This window comes from Suncus etruscus, chromosome 8 (assembly GCF_024139225.1).
Source record: "Suncus etruscus isolate mSunEtr1 chromosome 8, mSunEtr1.pri.cur, whole genome shotgun sequence".
Taxonomy (NCBI): Eukaryota; Metazoa; Chordata; class Mammalia; order Eulipotyphla; family Soricidae; genus Suncus; species Suncus etruscus.
In genome coordinates, this window is record NC_064855.1 from 67,304,033 (window position 1) to 67,316,492 (window position 12,460).

A 12,460-nucleotide genomic window follows, 5' to 3' on the forward strand; every position below is an offset into this window, starting at 1 on the left:
ATTCATCCATTGAAACCAGGATAGAGGCACTGGAAAAGAAAGAGAGTAATCCATGGTCTATGACTAGATGTGCAATTGGAATTGGTTGCATAATTTATGGAGTCCAGTGCAAAATAAAAATGTCAGATACCTTTTAAAATTATTAAAAATATAGTAACAATAATACAGCAATAGTTGAGCACTAAACTATGTACAGATCCAATACAAATGTATATTTCATACAACCCATGAAGCCAATTCAGTGCAGATATTGGACATGAAGTCTCCAGTTTGCAGAGTGAGTATCTGGCAGAGTGAAGTGCTGTAAGGAGTATGTAAAAAAAACTATTATAGAAAAATAATGACTTATTACTTGTTTCAAGGTATTCCAACTGAGTAATACCATGTGAAGTCATGTGAACAATAGTCACCATTATAAGTACTACCATAAGTTAAATTGTTTGCTATATATACATTCATATAAATGAATCCTTCTGGAGTGATAGCACAGCAGTAGGGCTTTTACCTTGCACGTGACTAATCAGGACAGACCTAGGTTTGATCCCCAGCGACCCGTATAGTCCCCCAAGCCAGGAGCAATTTCTGAGCACATAGTCAAGAGTAAACCTTGAGCATCACCTGGTATGGCCCATAAGCCAAAAAAAACAAAGAAGAATTCTCATCACAACAATCATAGCAAGCGATCACCTTGCTATACTTAGAAACTAAGTATAAGACTACATTAGAGTTTCACTCTCAGTTTTCTTTCATAGAATATCTACTTTTTCAGGGGTTGAGGGGGGAATAAAAAAATAGAATATCTACTTTTTCAGTCTACCCTGAGCTTACTTCCTTGAGGGACTGAATCATGATAAACCCAAAGATAATTGATTTAGATACTGCAAAACAAATATTCCTATATGGTAATAGGTAAGTTCCACCATTCCAGTAACTAAAATATTTATTTCCATGAAGTAGGCAATCCCCTTGGGTATTAAGGTACTTGGGGTGACTGATGTAAGAATCAGAGAGTTTCTAGGTGAGCCCAGAAGCAAAACAAATTTCATAATCTCAGGGGAAATTGACTAGATGAAGACACAATCTGGGAAATCCTCCTTGTATGGCACATGCTTCTTCCAGGAAGGAGCACCTGTGTGCTGAGAGCATAATCTCTCCTTACCATGGTGTCATCTGCACTATTTAAGCCAGGCCATTCAGAGAGCATAGGTAATTGACTGTCCCTTTGCTTCCTTTGTTGCCTTTAGATCTGAGATTGTATACCAAACATTGTAGTCCTAGCAATAGCTTATTTAAAAACCAATTCTGAGGATTATTTTTTCTAATTTTAATTTATGAATAAGGAAACGAGTAATTGGCCTTTACCAGTTTCTTTTTCCAAAAATGAACATATAGTCTTCTATGTACTGTTGGGTTCTGAATTCTGAACAAGGAGGGACTCCATTTTGTAAAGGCCACATGGGCAGGTTTCTTAGATTCTGAGCAGGGAGAGATGCCATTTTGTAAGAATGGTGTAGATCTACACAAGCCTATTTCCATAGACACTGCCCCAAGCTACCTGACCATACCAGATAGCTTATCAGGGAAGGAAAAGGGAGCAGTAAAAAGGTACCACTAGACAATAGCCAATCATTTTAAAGGTCATCAGAAAGCTGGAGCCTTCCTATATTCTTTCCCTATATAATCATCCTCATGACCTTGGGTGGGGTCGATCTCCATTGGGAGAAGGCCCTGGCTGGCCAGTGTGTGGGCTTTGTGGCAGACAAATTAAAGTATTAGACTTTATTTCAGTTATGTAGTCTTGTCCAGACCCTAGCAGTATTGCCTACTTTTAGTATGTAAATGCCTCCACATCAAGGTGCTAAAATGTGACTAAAACACTAACCCCAGTTCAAACCCCTGGGCACCTCATATGTCCCCAAAGCACTTCTAAAGTGGTTCCTGAATATAGGAGTAAGTCAGGCACATCACTAAAAAACAGCTGAAAAACAGCCATGGGGGTGGAGAGATGGTACCATGGGTAAGGGTAAAATAGTACAGTGGGTAAGGTGTTGACTTGCTGGTAGCAATCCTGGTTTATTACCTAGCAAACCATAACCCTGAACACAGATCAAAATTTAGCCATGATACCACTGGGTGTGACCCCCAACCTCACCTTCCCAACAACAAAAACAATAATAACAAAACAAACAAAAAGGATTGGCTGCGACTGCCAACTTGTTCCAATAGAAGAAATGGTTCTGGCAAACCAGCATGGACTGGACTTTGCACACATGGACAATGAAGATAGAAAAATCACATCTTGACTTTGTCACACCTTGACAAAGTTCTCCTAAAATCCTCTCTGAAAGGGATTGAAAATAGTTTTGAATCATTTCCTATGGAGTGAGCTGTGGATATTAGTTGTCACTGATTGTATGTGCTTATTCCTGCTCAATGTAACTGTGAGCTGGTTGGTTAGGTGTAATTGAATACTAGGAGTTTTGCTTTTATTTTCTAATTTCTTTTGCTCTTGATTAATGCCAATTAATAGAAGCCTTTCTGTATTGTGAGAGGCAGGAGGGAGAGAGAATCAACCCAGGGTCACTTAGCCTCCTCCCTGGAAGGAGGTTTAATTATATCCATTTGTAAGAGAAGAGATGGTGGCGGGAGGAGCTCCCAGAGAGGTTTTCACAGCTGGGAATTCACAGGTGAGGGCTTCAGTCTGGATCTCACATCTGTGGATTGTTCCAGTCAGGAGTTCCTCAGGGGAATCTCAGCAAACTGCTCCTCTCAAATACAAGCTCACCACTTCATCAGGCTCATTTCTGTTTCCAGCTACTTCCCACCCTTTACTGTCTGCCTAAGAGTGTCCCTTGGGGGCTAACCTCAGGGACATGGTCTACTTTAGCTCATTGTTTCCGCCTACTTACATGTGGTAATAAGAAAGGCAAGACAGTAACTAGTAATTTCCTTAATACTTTGTAACATTCAAATTGGCTCTTTGAAAGCAAAGCTGGTAATAATAATAATAATGATAATAATAATTTATAGCTAAAGGAGGGAATCAAATTGTACTTCTGTAGTACTACTTTGTACTTGGGGGAAAAGGGGACAACGTTCTGAGGTACTCAAATGTTACCCTCAGTTCTACACTAAGGGTCATTCTTGAGAGTGCTTGAGATAGATGTGGTACCAGGGATTAAAGTTGAATCTCCTGCATGCAAAGTGTGGATTAAGCCCATTAAGGGATTGTTTTATATTAATGCAATATATCAATTTTGTTTTCCCCTTATAATCATTAAAAATTTTCTTTTTCTTAAGTGTATGGCAAGGAATATTAGAAATTTTGCTTTATCTTTGAACATCTCAGTTTTAGCCAGGTCTGACCTAAACAGAATCTGATTCTCACATGTGGCTCCAAAAATACTTACACTCTAAAGATCACCTCTTGGGCAAGAGAGAGAACACAAAGGAAGGGTCCCTGGACCCTTGTATATCACTAGGTGTCATTTGCCTGGAAGTGTTTCCAAAAATTTATGGCTTCTTCTTTGCTTCCTCTTTGTGCCTTTTCCTGCACCACCAGAGTCTGAAAGACCCAGTTAGTGATTCCCTCACACCATCACACCTCTCACTTCCTTTGGCATTTTGGGTTCCAGGTCGCTGGGAAAGTGAACATAGCTTCCCTTAGTGGGTCCACAGAGCCCCAAGAGACATAAAACATTTGGCTCCTGGAGGCCAAAGTCATTGGAAACTAAATACTAATTCCCCTTTTAAATCTCAGCTCTACCTGCAAATTATTCAAAAACCCACTTCTTTTCCTCTTTCTGGTCCTTTCTGATCAGATTCAGAGGATTTTTTAAATAGGGAGCTACATTGCATTTGAGTGAAGCAATGTCCTTAAGGTGACCATTTTTTAATTCTCCTATGATTGGGAAAGCCAAGAAGAGGACTGAGGTGGGGGAATATGTTCTGGGAGGTAGAATTCAGAGGCAAATAAGCATTTTCAGAGGCACACTGACTCTGGGTTATGAGATAGTGAAGGCAATATCACTCAAATGAAATACAAAACAGAAGGCCCACCCGCCTCTCCGTGACGTTATTGCTCTTAATCATTGTCCTGGTCCACTGCCAGACATTTGCAACAGGAAATAAACAAGAGTTCAGGGACTATGGCAAGACAATAATGACAGGTTTGGGGTGCAGCTGCAGCCACTTTTTTGTGATTAGGCCTCAGTGTTCCTCCCCTTGCCCTTGGCTGTTGGATTGCGACACATTTGATCCTTTAGGCTTTCCTGCCACTCGGTTCAAGTATTGGCTTGCAGCCTTCGCCAGGCCAAGTGGAGCACATAAACACACTTGAAATGACAAAGAAATACCCTGGCGGTGTGTTGTTGCAAGGTAGGCTCCAGGCGGGGATTTCCTAGTGTGTGTGATGAGAGGTACTGTTCTCTCCCCACCAGCTAGGGAGGAGCCAGGATTAAGGTTGAAACGTGGAGTGAGTCAGACTTGGAGAATTGTAGTTTCCACACCAGCTCCCCAAGAGCCTGTTTAATTACACTTGCTCCCTTCAATGAAAAGGTCACCCACTCTGTAGTAAATAATTAATTGTAGGCTGCTTCACACACTGTTCTGATTCTAATCCCTTTACATCTGTGGTTAATTTTTGGTAGGAAAAAACCATGATATGCTTTGTGTTGTTTTATGGGATGGGAATCATAGCCGAGGGCTCATTGGCAACCTAGCTTGTTTGATGGATCTTTCTAAAACATCCTTTAGCATTGAAGGGTAGGAGCAAGCAGCATGTTCCTCAAAGAACAGGCCACATTTTAAGGTAAGTCTCTGACTCAAATCACAAAAGGATTCACTAAATGACTAGAAGCCAGTAATTTAAATCACAGTTGAAGAATCAGTGAGGTATGAGCCTGAAGGAAGGGAAGAGAACTTGTAGAACTTGTAGTTTCATGACACCGTGTTTCCACTCAATTTCTGTCTTCAGCCCTCAGAGACACTGAGTAACATCCAGTGGTCCTCTCTTATACCCGACCAGTTCTCTTCTTGACAAATGCCTTGATAGAAAGTCATGCACCATCCCACCATATCTGTTGGCTTTCCTAGTTGTTCTGATTGCAAAAGGGGCAGCTATTCAATGCCAGGGATTCAATTTAGGTCCTCACTCATGGTAGGTTAGTAATCTCTTATTTCTGCTATCATCCCAAATTCAAGCAGTAATTCACTATTACAATTCAGCCCTTCATGTTCCTCAAGAGCACAGTTGATGAAATTCAATTGGTTGAAGATTATGTTTTGTTGAGATGAGGGCAATTAAGGAAAAGGGAGTGTCAAACTTGTTCTGGTCATTTCTTCACCCTTTCCCTTACCCTTTTATTACAGACCGATACATTGAGTTAGTCTGTTGTTGTTCCTGAAAAACCAGAATAACATCATCTGTTCCCTAGGGCTTGCAGATAAATGACTTATAGGAGCATCATTTAAGGACTTTCCATAGGCATTCCATAGGCATTCACCATAAACATCACAAAATCTAGAAAAATAGTCTGCTTTTATTCACTGCCTTACCTATAACTGTAAGACTGTTTTACATATCTATTTGGCTACATACTCTCATCAACTTTTTACATATTATTACTTGTATAGAAAATTTTAATGTAGTTTTTCTTATAATTGATTAATAAAAAATCTAAAATTATTTCTTTAGACTCCTACACTCAGAGATCACTCCTGGTGTGGGTTGGGGACCACTATGAAGTGCTGGAGATGAATCTTGGGCAGGTTGTATGCAAGCGTTTATATTTTATACCATCTCTCCAGTCCTGAGTTTGTTATTTTATTATATTTTTGAAACACGTTTCGAACCAGTCATAGGTTTTAATCCTTAATTCTCCACTTCCCTTCTCTTTGCCATTGTTGTTGTAAGGAACCAGGGATCACACACACATTTGGTTGAGGTGCTGCAATGGAACATTTGTTCATCTCAAAGTTCACTGAGGTCACTTCTTCTGGTGCACTGCACCCAGGTATATGCTTAGCACAGCAATGCTCATACATGCCTGGCTGTAGTGCCGAAGTTTCACATTATATTGTAGCAGGGATAAGCCGAATAATGATCACCGGGATCTTGATTGGTACATATGGGCAACACTGGGAATCAAGCTTAAAGCTTTATTCAAGGCAGGCCCTTATTGCCAGTGAACCTTTTCTAGGGTCTCTCTCTTTTTTTGTGTGTGGGGGGCACACCTGGTGACACCCAGGGGTAACTTCTGGCTCTCTGTTCAGAAATCACTTTTGGCAGGCATGGGGGGACCATATAAGATGCCGGGATTTAAACCATTGTTAGTCCTGGGTCGGCCGTTTGCAAGGCAAACACCCTACCCCTATCCTATCTCTCTTATATAAAAAGCAAAACAAAAAGGGATGTTTAACATATTATTCACACAGAAATGTATTTGCTTATTATAGTGCTTTTATAGTTCATGCTCTACAGAGACATTTACTTTTAAGTACAGGTCCATAAGTTTGATAATCTTTGCTAAGAATATTACATGTGGAATTATTGGGAGAATTCCCACAGACCAGTATTCACATTCTTAATCCTCAGCCTTTGTGTTCCTGTATTATTCATACATTTATGAGGCCACAAATATATGAGGCACAGCACTTATATTTTCATGACATTTGGTTGGACAGCTTCATTCCAGGTCAGTTGATTTAGTACAATCTAGGAGTTTGGCTAGAAACATATCCTGCATTGAATCCTAGTGATACAGTATAATAATTTAACTAGTATACAGAGGTGATTGTGAACTGTGTAAATATAGCCCATTAAATTAAAAAGAAATGAATTTCCAAATAGTAGAAACTCCTCAGTAGAATCTCCCAAATGTTGTACCCACTGCAAGGCAACCAATCGCTTTTGAAGGGAGAGATTGAGGAAGAAAAAGTCAGAGCAAAAATGTCAGTCTTAACTGCCAGCAGTTATAATTTCTTACATTTACTTAACCAAATGTCTAATTTCAGATGAACAGATAAAAATATTGTGTACAGATACAGCATCTAGCTGTACCACAAACAAGGTAGATCATTCAGGATTTATCCCTATCCATTTGACTTATTTTATTATATAGATACCTTCCAGTACTATTTAACTGGGAGCAAAAGGCATAATTTAATTTTCTTAAAGCATTGTATTCCATTCTGCATATATACTACAACTTCTTGATCCATTCATTTTCCATTGGCCATTTGGGTTGTCTCACATCCTGTATATTGTATCTATTAATCTAAAAATGTTTATAATATTATTTTCAAGGTTCCATGGTTACAGAAATACCATCTAGAGCATTGTATGTTCATGCTTTTGATGCACAAAGTTACTGCTAACCCACCATTACTACAGTTCCAAAGACTTTCTGCAATGGTCCTGCATCACTTCTAGTCCATCTCTCTCCCCACTGCTTAGTAGCCTCAGTTCTATTTCAAGTTCAAATCTAGTATGAAAGTTTCCAATCACTTGATATTGTTCATTCCCTTGCTTTGTTTATATATATAACAGATGAGTGAGATAAGTTTTATTAGCTTCTCACAGTTTTGAATCTACTTTAAAGACCAGTTTGGCTCTCAATAAATAGTTCTTAACTGGAGGAATAGAGAGATGAATGTGTAAAGAACAAGATAAAAGAGAACATCATAGGCAACATTACCACCACACATGTGTGCATCCTAAATAGCATCTCAGCCACCAGGTGGCTGGCCATAGGAACCCTTCAGAAATGTCTTAGACCGGGCATCTTAAGATCATGACACTTTTCAATGGCATAGCCTAGTTGTGGCAAGAGAACATTCTGAATGTGCCACAGGAAAGGAAAATAAAGTAAAGTGGAAGGACCAAAAAGGCAAGAACCAGAATTCTGTGCTCCCCCTCCATGCCCTGCTTCTTGTTCTCTCAAGCTCTGTAGGAATGCATAGGGTCATGCCAGATCAAGATGCTGGAATTTGCACAGACTTTTTCTTTTTGTCCTATTAGTCTCTCTAGCAACAGCAGTTCTGGTTTGGAGCATGTAGGAGGTAGTTAGAGGCCCTTGTAGCACCCAAGGATTTTGGAAGTGACCCACCACTGACAGGTTGTGCTGCACCTGCAGAGACTTTCCTGATAACTTTGAAGGCTTTCTCACTGGTGCAGCTGTAAAGCCTCTGTGATGAGTCTTGAAACCTGTAAACAAACAGGTTTCAAGGAAAGGTGGTCTGATTTGTGAGATGTGCTTGCAGTCTTAATGAGCTTCACAATAGAGCACAATACCAGTTTCTCCATTTCTGGGACTTCTGGCTACCAGTATTCTGTGATTTCTCTGATTTAGTGGTTGGGTATTACTTCTACATACTCTTAAGAATTGGGGACAAAAGTATGAACAAAACAGGCAAAAATCCTAAAAGCTTTTTGAGCAAATGACTAATTAAAATGAACTCCAAAATAGTGATATGTGCTCTGGGGAGACTGAAACAGGGAGGGATATGAATTTCAAGAGAAAAAAGACATTATAATAGTACATCCAGGAATGTATTCATTTTGGGGTGGATTGTTGGGTCACATCCAGCTGTGCTCAATATTCATTCCTGGATCTGTGCATCGGGACTTGTTCTTGGTGCTGCTTAGGGGATCATATGTGGTGTTGGGGATTGAGTTGTTGACCATGTGCAAAGCAAGCATCACGCCACCATACTATCTCTCTAGCCTGAGGAGTGCCCTCACTTTTGAGATGATAACAACTGCAGCTGGAATGGTAAGGGAAGTGTTCCAGATATAAGAAATACACTGAACACCAAACTCAAAGACTTATCACCAGTAGAAGCTGGCATAATTGTGAAATAGGTGCATACCAGTGTGAATTCAGGGGATAAAGAGGGGGAAAATGAAAAAAAAAATAGGCTCAGGGGGCATGAGCCCTTTAAAGGGTGATGGATTTTTTTTGTATTCTCACAAGGATCATGGATTGATACATATAGGTTTTCTTATTTGTAGAAGTTAACTCTATTTTCTGAATGTCATTGCAGATATATAGAAGGGTATAAAAAAGGTCACTGTGGTAAATGTAAGACCACTAAACCAGTACTGGCAGATAGAGATAGGAGGGATCTGTAGACCACCAGGAAATAATGGAGTGAGCAAATGGGTCTACTATGATCCTCACTGAGGTATTCCAGAGATCTAGGTACCAACCCAGATGGGCAGAAATAACTGATTTACGTTTTAAAAGATCACTTGGGTCTCTGTGGAGCCTATTGTAGGTTAAGAAAGGTAGCAGAGAAGTCAATTCTAATGAGATTGTGGTAGTTCAGGCTAGAGAAAGGGCCCAGGGTACTATTAGCAGACTTAAAGGTAGAGATAGGAAGACTTGAACATGAAAAGAAGATTTAGGAAAGTGGAAAGGAGGATAGTATTATAATTTGATAAGATGGAAAATAAAAGAGGAGATTTTGGGTAAAAAGATCAAATGTCCTATTTAGTTGTGCTATGTTGGCACTATAGATATTAAGTATATTAAGTAGGAGGCTAGAGAGCCATGGAGATCAGTTTAAATCTTGCCCTCATCATCTGTGACAAATTGACAATTTGATTGCAAAACTTTTTACTCCTGTTAATAAATGTTGGAGCTATTATTGTAGACCCTATTCTCACTCAAGCTGTAAAAAATTATGGGTAAACTGTTCAGCTGCACTCACCTCTCACAATCGTCACTTCACCAATGACCCAATTTCAGCACCTAACCACTGATTCTGTAGAAGCACCAAACTAACCAAAGCTCCAGGTATGTCAGTAGTTGGGCTTATATCACCAGGGCATTTTTGCAGTGAGTGCTGGTATCCTCCTCCCACTTTCTCATACTTACAGAAGGCCTGGCAGCTGAAATCATGCCCACTAATGCAGTCACCATATTTGCATTTGGCTCACTCTATTCTCAAAATATATGCAAGCTAAGCTATAAAAATTATGGGTATACCAGCTGTGCAGCTGAAGGGTGTGAAGGGTGGACTAAAGATTCTAGCCTCCCTGCCGAAGACATGACAGTTGTATCCACCTCATACAATTGTGACTTTGCCATTGGCCCAGCCCCACCATTCAACCACAGATGTTTGCAGAGGTGCCAGATCAAAATGCCAGGAATGCTTTATTTGGACTGACATCACCAGGACTTGTTTGGAGTGAGAGTGGGTACCCTCCTCCCACCTTCTCATACTACTGGAAGGCCTGGCAGCTGAAATCATGCCCCACAGAAGCCACAGTATCAGCCACAGAGCTTAGAATTTCTGAATCACAAGACTACATATACAGCCACATGATATCTGCAAATTTTTAATAGTGTCATCTCAGTAGGAACTCATGAATTTAGATGTCAACATGGATTCAAAGCCATTTAATGTTCAAAATAAAAAAAAGTAACAGAAAGATCAACTATCAACAAGAGCTTAGTAAAACGTCTATCAATGACTTGATAATCTTATTGTAAGATACAATTATTTCCACAATCTTCTTTGCTGTATTCTTTTTTTTAATTTTTATTTATTTCTTTTTTTTTCTTCAAAAATGTCACTGCCCACCCATATTTATTTCTTTTCTCCTCTTGCATTGGATGAAAACCTTTCAAATAATGTTTCCAGGGAAAGGCATATGCAAATATTTATATTTTAAATTTCTTTTGTCCTTTGTTTCACTGCCTGGATGTGCATAATATGGATCCAATGAGCAGTTTCATAATCCTGGAATGCTTGATATTTTGGGCCAGAAAAGTCTTTGCTGCAGAGTTTGTCCTAAGCATTGTAGGATGTTTAGCAATCATCCTGGTCTCTGCTAAATGCCAGTCCCTCATAATGATAACAAAAATGTTCTCCCTATATTGCCACATATCCCTGGGCCAGGAGACATAATCAACCCTGGCTGAGAACCTTTACAGTAAGGGATTGTGTAGTCACAGAATGGAAGAGGTGACGGCTTTTGCCTTACTACCAGAGGACAATCACCATTTGCTGGCTAGGAAAACACTGGCAGTACTATCACATAGCGATACAGAAAGGTTTCCTGTGATAGTCAATGATAAAGTTAGGGGGCTAATTATTATTCTGAGCACCATGAAAAATGATGCAAACAAATACTAAAATCTAAAAAACCCTCAGAGTTACAATTTTCTTGTCACTTTAATGTCACTCATCAGTGGAGTGACTACATAAACCATTTAGCGTTCCAAAGGTTTGGTATTATCATCTTAAAGAATGAAAGGCTAGACTTGGCAGTCAATTTCTGAACACCAAAGACTGTAGCTTACTAGAAGAAATACTTTGTGATCCAGGACCAACATAAACCTTTCATGGAACAACCATACCATGGCTCTGAGCAAGTAACTAGGATATTAATAGAATGTTGTACTGCCATTAAAGTTATGACTGTATAAAGTTTACAAGAAAATAGGAAAATTATTTTATAGATTGAAAAGCAAGACATTTTAACTGAGTTCTTTTTCAAAGCAATTACCTTCAGCACTATGCATGAAAGCCCATTTTATGTAGAACTGTTTTTCTAATATAAAAGAAACCCAATAATATTATATTTCAAATCCAAAGAAAATATAGGTTCTGGATTCCATCAAGCTTCTTACAGACTATATATAATCTATAAAAGTGGTGTGTGGAAAGTCTTGCTTCCACAAGGAATTTATGTGGAATAAAATATTTGTAGCACTTTCCAAAGACCATTTTTATATAAATATAAGTGTTATTCAATATGCCTTTTATACCAAAAAGAAAAATTATGAAACATTTCCCTTAAAAATAAGACTTTGAATCCTGAATAATAGCTACCATAGACATTCAGTAGAGCATGAAAATAAAATTTGAGTGGCAACCTATTTTCCTGTGTTTAAGTCTTCTCAATGTCTGAAATATATAGGCTATCAGGATCATTGATAGCAATGAAAGTGGCAAAACCAGTTTCTGCTAAGCTTCTTCTCACCCCTTTTTTAGGAGTCTTTATTGCAAATTTTTTTTTTTTTTTTTTGGTTTTTGGGCCACATCCGGTGGTGCTCAGGGGTTACTCCTGGCTGTCTGCTCAGAAATAGCTCCTGGCAGGCACGGGGGACCATATGGGACACCGGGATTCGAACCAACCGCCTTAGGTCCTGGATCGGCTGCTTGCAAGGCAAACACTGCTGTGCTATCTCTCCAGGCCCTTTATTGCAATTTTTTGTGAAAATTATAATATGTTGGTGTTAGAGGAAAAATAAAATCTTAAACACTACAAATTTTCCTAAAGGGCCTCAAGTGTCTTGCTTTGCAATGAATTATATACTATGTTGTCAATTGTTTACACACATTGATAGAGTATAATAAGTCTGCATACAGCCCAGATGCTTTCTCTGACTGAAATTTCTTGGATTTCAATGACCTGTTAATTCTTCTTTGGAAGAGTTAAAGCAAG